This window comes from Dermochelys coriacea, chromosome 11 (assembly GCF_009764565.3).
Source record: "Dermochelys coriacea isolate rDerCor1 chromosome 11, rDerCor1.pri.v4, whole genome shotgun sequence".
In the NCBI taxonomy this organism is placed as follows: domain Eukaryota; kingdom Metazoa; phylum Chordata; order Testudines; family Dermochelyidae; genus Dermochelys; species Dermochelys coriacea.
The window spans coordinates 3703869-3717523 of NC_050078.2; positions in this window are offsets into that span (position 1 = coordinate 3703869).

Consider the following 13655-nt stretch of genomic DNA (forward strand, 5'->3'; position numbering starts at 1 on the left):
AACCTAGACCTCCCTCACTGCAACTTGAGACCATTGCTCCGCCATCTGCCACCACCGAGAAGAGTCGAGCTCCACCCTCTTTGGAACCCCCCTTCAGGTAGTTGAAGGCTGCTATCAAATCCCCCCTCACTCTTCTCTTCTGCAGACTAAATAATCCCAGTTCCCTCAGCCTCTCCTCATAAGCCATGTGCCCCAGCCTCCTAATCATTTTCGTTGCCCTCTGCTGGACTCTCTCCAATTTGTCTACATCCTTTCTGTAGTGGGGGGCCCAAAACTGGAAGCAATACTCCAGATGTGGCCTCACCAGTGCCAAATAGAGGGGAATAATCACTTCCCTCGATCTGCTGGCAACGCTCCTACTAACACAGCCCAATAGGCATTTCAGTGCACCTTAGACTGCCTCGCCTGCCTTCCGCCCACCAGTCCATCTCATCCAATGCTACTTGTAACTGTCCAGTTCTTGACCTTGCAATAGCTCTTCCAGAGACTCATTTCTTTATTTCCCCTGCAATTGTTTCATGTCAGTAATTAGGTGCGTTTGCCTAACACCATATTAATAGAAAACTGGAGGTTTTTTTTCCCTGCAATTAAAAATTCTCCAAAATAGACATTCTGACTATTGGGTGGTGGTGTGGGGGGATCAAATTTTAATTGGCTTGTCTTTAGGTGATCGGCATAACTCACTTGTGATTTTTGCCATGCTGCACAAATCCAGATGTCATGCCAAGAAACCTTTCATACTACCCCCGCATGCGTTACATACGTTTATTCATTGAGCACCAGCTGTCTAGCCTTCGGCAAGTAAAACAACTCAAAGCTTCTCTATATCGTATTCTCATCAGTATTGAGGGGAGACTAATACCTACCTCGTGGCATGGTCTGAGCCTCAATTAGCTAATGTTTGAAGAGTGCTTTGAAGGTGTGACCTGCACGTAACAAGCATTATTAACATGTCTGAGGAGCATAGCCTCCGTTGGTCTCTGTGCAGTTGTGCAGTGGTTGCATGAGTGCTGCCTTTTATTTTCAGCTCTTCATTTTTTGACCCTGCACAATGGAACTGCTTTAAAGAAAGGAACTATGTTATATTTTATCATTATTTATTATTTCTGTTATCAGAGCACCTGGCAGTGATGGACCAGGATGCTATTGTGCAAGGTGCTGTACAAACACAGAACAAAAAGTGGTCTCGCTCCCCCCCAAAAATTTACAATCTAAATATAAGATGAGAGACAACAAATGGGTCCAGATAGATGGGGTTGGGACAAGGAACCAATGAGACAATATTAGTCAAGATGTTGGGCAGTGGTCTATAACGCCATGCTGTGGAGTAGGAGGATCCTGGGTTGGGTTATGAAAGCCTGTAGTGAAGTTCTTAGTCCTTATGACAAATGCACACATCATACACACAACTACTAAGCCAACCCAAGGAACCTAGTTACATCAGATTTGCAGTGCGTAGGGCAGATAGGATCATAACTGTGTTTCCTAATGGGGACAAGATCCTGGGTAATGTCAAAGGATAGGTTAGCTGTGACGCTTCCCAGAGGTACCAAATCTTGTGAGGCACCTCGCTACTGCTTTCCCTCAGAGGGAGGAAGTCTTTTCTGGGGCTGCGTTGATCAGCTCCCTGCCTCTACCAGCCTCTGGCACCTCAAGCATGGCCCTCCAGGCCTCTGCAGGCCCCACTCTTTCTGTACGGGGTAGCGAAAGGCACACTCCGACTCCCTGACGTGCCCTGCCTCTGATGCACCTAACACTCACAGAACTCTCAGATTTTTGCTACTCCCGAAGGAATAGTGCACACCAGCTTACTCGTTTTAACTCAGGGTCACCACTGCACTTAACACCCAGCACTGAGACGTACCTGCAGTGAAAACAATGAGAAGTTGATGATCAGAAAACAGAAATTCAAACAATACCATGGAAGAATGCCAGAAGCAAATGGTTACATAAAACAAAATCATAACACACTTCCTAGCTCCTAAACTTAACTTGCAAGATGTTCCCCTGTCTTTTACAGGATAGCTTCCTGCAAGTCCTTTCCCCGGCGTTTTCAGTCAGGATGGCGGAGATGCCTCTTTCATAACATCAGCCTGCTAGAAGCTCATGTTCACAGACTGACAGACACTAGAATGTCTTTGCTGCATCCCCAGACATACCAGATCAGATCTTTGAGCTTCACCTGAAAACAGGGACCCCCCTCGCCTCTCCCACCTCACTGTTTTCCTCATTCTGTTAATTTCCTTCTGAAGTCTCTGCCAGCTCTTTATTAGCATTTGACTCAACATGCTAATAGACTTCTGTGGAGAGACACACAATACGCAATGGTCCACCTGGGAGATAAGTGTCTTCCATCTCCTGTCTGGAGAAAATTTGTCTCTAGGCATGCTACTGTTGAGTGGCCTGCCTACAAAGCCTAGGGAAAATAATTTCTGCATGTAGACATAACTCCTCACATAGCTTCCATAGACCCATCTCATAATGGTTATGATGACCGGAGTGACAGGCTTTCAGTAGGGACCTTACATGACCGGTCTTGGTGACCTCATGAATCCTTTTACCCATAGGTACCCCTGCGCCTTCTGCCAGTTGCCCTAATGTGTTGGTTCACATTAGTCCAGCCAGCACTTGATTTAAAATACATGCGTTAGCTCTTGTCTTCACTGCAGACAGGACCACATTAGGTGTAATAGGTTTTGGTGTGTTCATTCCACAAGTGGGTTATGGTTCAGTGTGTCAACAAAGTAACATTTTCCTGTCACAATAATGTGCCAAGCATGTCAACCTGTCCACACTTACCACGCACACATGCCTGCCTGCATCAGTCGGTGCCTTCTGGGAAATTTGGAGTAGCTATCCCATCCTGTCTCAGCTGCTGTTGCTAGTAGCCAGAGGACTGGGATGCTTTTCGCATGGTGCCTAAAGGATGGTCTACCACAAAGAGTCATCAGACTACAGACACAATATACTGGTGCTATCATCTAATACTGCTTAGGAGTCATGGAATTTCTCAGCAGTGTCTTCAGTGGTGTTAGATCAGGAATAAATGGGGCCATTAAAATCAGTGTAGTTTGATCCCACCTGTTGTTGATTGGTCTGTTTTTCTGTTGTTGTTATTAATGATTTGTATTATATTAGCACCTGGAGGTCCCAACCGAGATCAGGAAGAATTCTTCCATTGGCTAGCGACCACCCCTCGGGGAGTGGATTAATTGCAGCGAGAGGAGAACCACTCTCGTCGCTGCAGTGAGTGTTTACACTGCTGTAGTGTAGACACAGCCTTCGTGACTTGTCCAAGGTCACCCAGAAAACCATTGACTAAGCCAGGAATTCAAGCGCAGGTCTCCTGAGTCCCAGTTTCATGCCTCAACCACAGGGCTCTCTTGTCCTTCCACCCTGTGGTGGATTTGTTTGCATACCTGAGATACTTATGCAAACAGGAGTGGCTCCTCAGCCCAGGCGAGTGCAGCGAAATGCAATGCTGGACGGCTCGAAGTACGTAGTGCCATGTGAGGCTCAAATCTTGGTATAGCTAATAGTGCCTCAGGAAGCTGCCTTGTTACCATAGCAATTTACCATACCCAGGAGTCACTTTATCAGAGCACTGCTGTGCTAACCACGGCTTGGTGAGGCCACAGTAGGATTGCAGCAGGCTGAAGGGGGCTTTTAGGGGATAGAGGTTGCTTCCTGCACTCCCCTCTGCTTCCTGCCCCAGCAGGGGGCGGCTCTGTGCATGTATATAAGGCCCAGAAGCCAATGCCCTGGCCCCGCCTCGTGTTCCACCCATTGTGTTGGCCTGGTGGCAGTGGCAGAGGTGGCAGCTCCTGTTTCCGGGTCTGCCTCCTGCTTCTTCCCTCTGAAGAAGGTCAACTTGAATACAGAACCTGAGGGTTATCGACACCTCGGGAGCGGAGACTGTTCGTAACTCGGAAACGTTCGTAACTGATCAAAAATGCTGTAGTGGCTCTTTCAAAAGTTTGCAACTGAGCACTGACAATACAGCTTTGAAACTTTACTATGCAGAAGACAAATGCTGCTTTTAGGCATCTTAATTTAAAGGAAACAAGCATAGAAACAATTTCCTTACCTTGTCAAATCTTTTGTTGTTAAACTTTCCCTTTATTTTTTTAGGTGTTTACGTTTAGCACAGTACAGTACAGTATTTGCTTCTTTTTTTTTTGGTCTCTGCTGCCTGATTGTGTACTTCTGGTTCCAAATGAGGTGTGTGGCTGACCAGTCAGTTCATAATTCTGGTGTTTGTAACTCTGAGGTTCTCCTGTAGCTATTAAATTATACATTCAGCAAGGGCGACAATTGCTATGTTGTGGTTTGTGCCTCACCTGTCAAAAAAGTCATGTACCGCCTCCTCCTGAAAATAGAGAGTGACTTGTACGAGGGAATTCTGAGCGAGATCAGAGGGTACACGTAGTTTAGAACTGGGATTTTAGTTCCGCTCACTGTAATAAGTAGAGCCTGGATGCTAAATTCAGCCTGGGATCTGAGTTCAGATTGCAACTACATTCAGAGTTTTAGGGCATCTGGATACAAGTTTGGCTCAGACTCATTAACACATTCAGAGCTGAAATAAATATGTAAAGAAACTAGAAGGGGGAGAACTGTGATGGCGGTGATTTTTCAAAGTGGCCTCTCTTTTGCACATACAGAAACAGGCATCTGTGCGTGCAAATGTGTGCATGTGCACAAATTATTCATGCGCAGGAAATGGACACCCTTTGAAAACTGTGCCTGCAAAGATTTGGATAAAGACAATGCATCAGGACTTCAAACTGGACTGTCCTGAATAACATGCAGTTATGGAAGTCTCATGATGATCCAACCTCATGCTTCAGGGAGCAAGCAAATTCCCCTGTCGGTCGGAGTCATGAATGAATCTCTCCTCCTTTCTCTGTCTCTCGCTGTGTCTAAGCTGAAGCATGGCATAATTGGGCGGATGTCTTCTAAGTTTTACCTGTTGCTGCCAGAGCTGGCACACCAGATCCAGGGCATTATGGTGAATCCTGTGCTCCTAAGAATTCTGACTTTGCATTTTTTCCCCAACATAAAAACAGCTCCAGCTCCTCACTTGAATAAAAGCAGACGATCTCTTTCCCTGTCTGACCATCACTGTGGTGTCTAGGCACATAATATTTATCTGTGGCTTTTATAGCTCTTTAAAAACTGAACACAAATGGACCAAAGTGCATCTCAGCCAGAGTCCCCCTCCCACCCCCATACCCCTCCTCTGCTGTTTATCCGGGGTGAATATATTTTTTAATTGTTTGGATTTTTTTTTAAGTGATTTTTTTCCATTCACAAACAGGGGTGTTCCAAAGCTGAGCCATATCCTGTAAACAGCCTCAACCTTATGATCTCAGAGGGGAGGGGAGAGCGAGTGGAACAGCCAGCAATCTCCAGCTGCAGAGACAGTCTTTGACAAGTTTGATTAGGACCCAAATGTTGACAGCTCAGGGCCTGCGCGGTGCAACTTTTCATTTGCTATTCTGAGGCCGATTTCTAGGGAGGGGAAAAAAGGGGCAGGGGAATCAAAGGCGCTGACTATAAGCCACACCCTCAAATCAAATCCAAACCCGTGCATAGAAAAACCAAGAGACGTAGCAGGGAAAAAGGAGGAAAACTGTTTGCAGACAGAGAGATCGGGCCAATATTACACTGAATGTTAAACAGTGCAAGAATATCACATACGTACAAACACACAAATACGAGGGAAAGGTTTTCTTCCAGTTTCAGTACATAACCCTCCCTTGATCCAGAGCAGCATGGGCCGTAGGTCTCAGTCAGTGCCCAAAATGGATATAAATCAAGGGTCGGATTCTCATTTATGCAAAGGTTCCTTTGTGCCATTCTGCAAGGGGGCCTTAAAGAAACCTTATAGAGCCCACAGAGAATCCCCACTCTGCCAAGGACCTCCATACAGCTGATCTAAGAGCGTTATTGCATAGCATTAGGGAGAGGCTGTAGTACAAAGAAGACATATCTAGAGCATGCTATGACTCTTCTCAGCTTCCCAGGTGTATAGGGGGCACAAAAAGCAGCCATTAGGCTGCTTTAATTTGCACTGGAGGACCGGCGGGCGCCTACATGTCCCCAGAATGCAGTGAGTGCAATTGTGGCTTAAAACCATTTTTACCCCACCCAGTCCTTCTTCCAAGCACATTAAGAGCCTAACGATGAACCAGACCCAAAGCGAATGACGCATAAGCTTCCAGCTGTGCTGCAGAGCTAGCGAACAGGGTGCAAGCCCCGGAAGACAGAACTGGTCAGATCCCCAGAGCTGTCTATCTTGGCTCTTCAAGCAGAACAGCAAAGTGCAGCAGGAGAACCAGCTGGCAATGACCCCTGGCGAAGAAGGGGCTTGTTGAACTGACGACTGTCCCGGGAAGCAGGGTGGGAATTGTCCCGTGCACAGGAAGGAGGGTGGACAGCTAATGGAGCACACCCGTCCCATGTGAGGCATGGTGAAGAGAGAGTCCTCAAGGAAACTGGCTGCCTTCCCATTGAAAGAGAGGAATGTCGCTCCAGAGAAGGACAAGGTTTCAGCCCACCTGGTCCATTTTGGGTCTATGGCTAGGCCAGGGGCAGGACTGGGAGAGCAGCCACATGGCATGGGCAGAGAACATGTGTTCTTGTTGCCGTTGGGTGGAGCGAGGCCAAACACAGCCTGCATCCGGGCCCATGGGATCGGTCCAGGGAACAGATTGGGGGCAGGGTCACAGCCAACAACCCAGCAATGGAGCCTTGACCAGCACGGAAACCACAGGCATGGAATCAGGCAACTCAGCAGAAATGGGGACTCACAAGGCTGAGCTTACCCTCCACCCAACCACTGCAAGGGGAAGGAAGAACCCTGTTTGGGAACAGAAAGTCCAGGTCCAGGAGCAGGTTGGCCTCTTGGTCAGGTTAGATAGTATCACTCTGTATATTTAAGCTTTGGGGACTTAGGAGCGCACTATGACACCACTGGGGGTGGCTGCATGGGCGCTATAAGGGCCCCAAATGATCCCTGGCACTGAGGTTTTATCCCTGCCCCGATAGAAGTGTTTAGGGTTAGATCTGAGTTTTCTGGGGATAATGCTGTGGAAGGGAACCAAGGATTTGGGGCTGCTAGGAGGCATGGGGCCTTTTCCACTTCCAGGGATCTGGCATAGACTTTGGGGATTGCACAGTGAACCAAGGTGCATCCATCACACCCATAAGCTACCAACTACCACCAGGGAGAGGGTAATGGGACAAAAGGTACCATGACCCATTGCCATTGGGATAACCATGGGGAAAGCAACTCTACCATAGGTCCTCTCTTATCTGAGCACACAATGCCTGCCAGGGGGGATTCTCCCATGGCCAACAAACAGAAGGGGATGTTGAGGGGGAGAACGGAGCTTAACTCTGGGGGACAAGGGCTTGTTCCAGTGAGAATCCTTTGAAGCAAAAAACAACCATTTGACGAAGGCAACTTCTGGAGTTGCAGAAAGAATCTCAGCCTCTCGCAAATCTTGGCTGGGTGGGGAGTAGAGCAGGCAGATGTCACTAGAAACGACCACCAGGGTCAGGGGATGTGTCGAACACCTGGTTTGAGCACTGCCCAATGATTTTTTTTTAACTTTGCCATCCACTCCCGTGTCCCCTAATTAGGAGTTCGGAATGGTTCCCACGGACTGGCGTTAGAGCAGCGTGGGATAGGAAGAAAGGTCTGGGCCCTATTTAAAGCAGTTCACCAAATAATTTGATCTGCTGCAGCCTGCTTGTCACCAGGCTGCCCCCAGGGCCCCAGGAAGAGGGATGGGAGGATTTGGATTCCCATTGGCCCCCACGTGATTTCCACTCTTCACACCGCCACCAAAACTACAAAAGCAAAAAATGGGTCAGTTTCCCCTGGTGTCATATTGGTGGAGTTACACCGGAGATAAATTTGTCCCAGTTTGTCGTTCTCCTTAACTGTTGCTAAATGAGATGGTGTTTACTCACCTATGCCTAGCAGAATCTTCTGCAAGCACTTCTTCTGGTCCTCTGAGGAAGACTGAAGGCTGTCGGGCAATTTGATAGCAGGTATTTTTAATTACGTGTTAGTGTCAGTGTGACAGTCCCAGAAACTGGAGACATCTGTTTATTCCCAGAATGGGAACAACACAAGACAAGCAATCCTACAACACAAACACACACCTTACGGGTGTGATTCAACGCTGCCTGCAGGACACACCTCAAGGGGCCAGCAGGGAGTTCCTTCACTATGACCCATTCAGTCTTTGGCCCTGCTGCTCCAGAGAGGGAGACTTCATTTGGGAAGCCATTGGACAGGTGTTATGTGCTGTAAGCTTTCATTTTTTTCTAAGCAAGGCTGAGTCTGAATGGTTAACCTAGTGGTAAGGCTCTCTGCTGTCCCATTGCATTGCCAAAGCATGAGACTAGACTGGGTCAGGAATATTTAAGTTAAATTTTTTCCATCAGGAAATTCCAAGTCATTGAAACTGGAACTCCTTGTGTGGGAACCTTTTTTGACTCAAAAAATATTTGTGAAATAAAGTTTTGAGCAAAAAATTTTGGCATTTTCAAAATGCAATTTTTCAGTTTTCCAGTTCAAAAAGCCTTTTTGTTTTGAAACTTCAGCTGATGACAGTTTTAAAAATAAACAGCAGTCAGACTCTAAACGAATCATGAAAAAATTCCACATTTTCCATTTGTGAAAATTTTCAAGATTTTGATTTTTCCTCCTGATTCGTAAGGGAAAAAAATTTCATTACCTTGAAAATTTTCGCATGATGGGGAAACCATTTCCCATCCAGCTCTGCCTGAGATGTGCATAACCTGATTCTGTGCGGCTCAGTTGCTTTGTAGGTCTGAGTATCAGCAGCATAGGAAGGGGAGGTGAATATGGAAATAATATCCCAGCTAACGGGGCTGGTATCAAAGCATGGAAGGTCAGAGACGAACAGCTGTTAGACCATCAGTCAGAATGCCCATTGAGAATGGCACAGGGTTCTGTACAGCATTAAGAAACTGGGACAGAGATGGTCAGGCCTAGTGGCTGGAGCTGGAGCAATCAGGAGTCTAGGCGGGGTTGGAGCAAGGCTGGAGCAGGACAGCGGCAAGAACATGGCTGGAACAAGAGCAGCTGGAGCAGGCTAAGACCCGAGGTGTCTGTTACCACCCTTAGGCAGGAGAGAGTTCCAAGTCCCGGAGTGACTTATATACCTGGTCTGGGAGTCACACGACCAGTTCGTGGCTTGTTGATTGGCTGGAGCCTAGCATAGGAGTGATTCATCAGTCCAGGCATGAGTGGCATAGCAAACACCAGGTAATAGCATCCTGGGCTACTACAGACACAGAGTCTGAGGGCACACAGACCGTGAAGGGTCCAGAGAACTTGCCCAGCTGCCTGTAGCCCCCATAGCCGGGACAGTCGTAAACAGCATGTGCTATTTCCTCACCAACCATCCCAGGGGCTTCTCTTGGCCAGAGAGAGAGACAGATTGATTGTTCCTGTCTGATCTTTCCTTGCTGGACAGAAGCTTCATGGTTCATACGCAGATTTAGTAGAAATGGACTAGAAATTCTCAGATTACTAGTGCAGCTGCTCCATGGGGGAAACCTCCTAGGACAAGGGGTTCCAACTCCAGACTGGAAAGCCTGAGACATGCACATCCCTCTCTGCGAGCATTGGGAATGAGGGCCTGCAGCCAGGCCTGCCCAGTCATCAGGCAGTCAGCAAGCCCAGCTGGGCCGCAGCAGAACCACCAGACTGGCTAAGGCAGACATGTGCCTTGCTCTTACGCCCAGCAGCTTCCGAGGATCTGCGGCTGCTCAGTGCACACCGGTGGCGTCTCTGCCTCCCGGTGCTCACCTGACTCCAAATCCTGCTCCTCCACTGCTCCAGCTTAGACCCTGCCTTGCACCCAGCCTTGTTCCCGTCCTGTCCCAGCCTTGCTCCCATCTTGAAACCAGCCCTGCTCCTGCTTTCCCTGGCTCCAGGTAACCCTCAGCTCTGATTCCTGGCTCCGACTCTGTCTCGATTCTTGGCTCTGGCATTTGGACTTTGACTTCGGTTCTGGCCTTCGGCTCCGACCCCTGGCTCTGACTCCTGCTCTGACAAGGGACTCTAGCATTTGGACTCTGACAACTAGGCTTGGCTCCTGCTTCGACCACTAGGCCTTCTGGCCTACAACCCGGCCTCCTGACAGTGAGCTTGTACCACAGCTAGTGTTAGACTCGCAAGGTCAAAAGTCAGCTTCCCCAGGGGAAGGTTTTTCTGGTGATGTGAACTCTCAGCCACGGTGCACCCCTGCTCGTCTGCTTTGATGCTCACATTCCGAACTAAGCAATAAGTTAAGGTGTGTGTAGAAGTGAAAGATACACGGGCGATGCTCCATGTGTGCAATTCCGGCAAGCTGATGTGACAGCTGAGGTGAGAGTTGTTCCCACAGATTGAACCTAATAATAAGTACAATAATACCTAGCTCGTATATGGCAGTAGGTCTCAAAGCACTTTGAAAAGGAGGTCAGTAGCATGATCTTAGGTTTACAGATGGGGAAACTGAGTCTACGTTCCACCAATAGTGGCAGCTTCATGTGTGCTCCTGTCTGCTTTTCCCACAGGGCCTGCCCTATTTTATCCCATGCTGCCCCCCCGCAGGGCATCATTTCAGAAAAATTCTGGGAGGTGTTAGCATTCTTGCTTCGGCTGAGGCCATGGCTGCTTGTGTGTGGGGAGGGCGGGGGGGAGGGGTTAGTGCGCTGGTCTCCTCCTGGAGAGTGGTGGGAAGGTGGCGACTGCTCCTATCCTGGAGAGTGACCGGGCTGTCGTCCCAATGGCCAGCCCGGGGCAGGGATCAGGGCCTGGTTTGCGCCATGCTCATCTGGCCCAAACTGCCTATGCTGCTTCTGGTTCCAGCTGGTGGGGAGGGTGGCATGCCCTCAAGATGATTGGCTGCCTCCCTCGTCGTATGCCTAGGGCAGCAGAGCTGACCTGGCTGCCCCTCCATTGTGACTGTCACCTGGCCACAGCGCGACTCAAATTTGGCAGTGTAGACATACCCATGGCAGTCCCCTGAGACCTGAGGGAGACTCTTCAGTGCCAGCTGGTGGAAAGTCTGAGGGGCAAGCCAAGGTCTGCAGGGGTGCGCAACTGCCCCTTTGCAAATGATGCCTCTGCTCCCATCTCCTTATGCATGGGGAAAATACATATAAAAAGTCACCACCTCAACCTCTTTTAAATTCCTCCTCAAAACCTGTCACGAAGGCTTCCGATCCCTCCCATCCAGAATTGGGTAGGTGAGTGGAGAGCTGATAAGTCCATTTTTCAGCTAAACACTTCTTTGTGCTACCTCGTTCTCCAGTGTCTTCTCCACCTTTCATGTAGACTGTGAGCTCTCTGGAGACGGGATTGTCTACTTTGTTATTTGTCCATACGGTGCCTAGGACAATGGGACCCTGATCCTGCCCTGGGGTTCCTAGACTGGTACAACAATAACAACAGCAGGTTGGTTTTACTCTATTCCCTGAAAGAGCCACCATTACCCACTGTTGGGGATAGGATACCGGAGTGGAGGAGCCATTGTCAACTCTGGTAGGGTGGTCCCATGGCCTGGTATCTCCTACCGGCCTGTAAAAGAAGCAGGGCGCCTCCCTCCACTTTCTGGCCCCTGCTCCTGCATGCAGACAGTGTGCCCTGCTGCCCTGAAGCCCGTCTTGCATCAGTCACAAGTAGCCACCCACCCCGCCAAGCCCCGAGACACAGGTTCTCTTGCGGCAGTGGCTGCACTCCTCCCAAAGCCGCAGAGATGATTTACAAGGGCTCCTCCTTCACTTCGCAAAGGTAGCAGGTAGCCGGGCTTGGCTGCAATATTTATCTGTTTTTATTATTGACCTTTTCTGAAGCCTTGGCAAATGCTTCTTTTCTTTTCCAAAACACAGCAGCCACGCTGGGGACATATCAAAAGCTGATGCACTCGATTTTTTAAAGTATTTTATATTGTATTTATTTATTTCCAACGCCCTACCAAAGAGCCATCCGGATGGAATTGTATTTTGGAAAAGCATGAGAAACAGATGCAAATGTGCGTGAGTCAGGCGAGGCATTCTCCAAAATCCCCTCGGTTGGAAGAGCGGATTTAGAAAGACATTTCATGCTGGCAGCCTCCAGAACTGTTACAAAGAGCCTCGGCAGGAAGACAATTCATGTAACTGTCTAAACAAACAAACAAGCATTATGCACAATTTCAAAAAAGCAAAATTCCTTGAAGGGGAATTGGAAAACTACAACTGGGATGAGCAACCAGGGTGGGATCCTTTTTTGCTCTCTCATTAATCTGTTTAATAATTTTCATTAGAGGGGATTGGAACTCAGCACCTCCCCTTGTCCTGTGCTGGGGTTAGAATCTGAACTGGGATACAGACTTTCTGCGATATGTGCTAATACCTTGTTAGGGGCCCTTGGAAACTAAAGTCCTGTCTCTATCTGCAGAACATGCTGCAACAAGTGAAGGATTTCTCCATGCCTCCGGTTGAAAAGAAGGGCCATACTGCATCAGACCAATGGTCCAGCTAGCCCAGTATCCTGTCTTGGACAGTGGCCAGTGCTGGATGTGTCAGAGGGAATGAACAGAACAGGGCAAACACTGAGTGATCCATTCCCTATCATCCACTCCCAGCATCTTGCAGTCAGACCACGAGGTTGTGTCACTGTCTAGCTTGGCAAGTAGCCATTGATGGACCTATCCTCCAGGAACTTATATCATTTGTTTTTGAACCCTGTTATAGTTTTTGGCCTTCGCAACATGCCCTGCCAAGGAGTTCCACAGATCAACTGTGTGTTGTGTGAAGAAGTATTTCCTTATGTTTGCTTTAAACCTGCTGCCTGTTAATTTCGTTGGGTGACCCCTAGTTCTTGGGTTATCCCAAGGGGTACCAAGAGGGTCACTTGAACTGATGGATGTTTGCCTTGTAGGAACTGGACTGTGAATACCAATTAGTTTCCTCTCGGCTACCAACAATTTTCCATCACTCAGACTTAGGGTATATTTGAATCAGCAATTTAGCAATGAAAGACGCCTTAGGACAGTCCATATTCTCAGAGCTACCCACCACCCTGTCATCCATCTCCGAGGAATATTTATAAGTGGAATGTGCTAGATGGAGCCCCGTCTTGTTAACACTGTGCTAACAAACTGAAGGAGGAGAGATTGAGATGATTTCCCTGCTTCTCACCAATTCTCCAGTTCTCGGTGCTTATACACAGCCTGGCTGCACAGGGTTTAGCTCAGGCAAAAACAGAACATTATTGTGGGAGCCCCTTGTTATGCTGTTGACAGCACCTCACCGGTATCCTGTGACACAATAGAGACCTCTGGTCTGCCACCAAAGGTCCATGCACACTTATATAAATAGGATTTGGTGTGATCCAATTCCTGAGGTTCTTACTCAGCTCTTAGGAGAGGCTCCTGTTGAAGTCTGTGTGCATTTTGCCCCAGTTAGAACTGAGTTAATGCAGACTTCAGGATCTGGCCTATCCGGAGCTGAAGGTGCTTGGCACCTTGCAAAATCAGGCCTTGCTAAATGAAGCAGACGGGAATGATATTCACAAATGAGCAGATCCTTAGGTGGTATAAATCAGCAGAGTTCTTCAGCTGAAGAACTTAGAAATT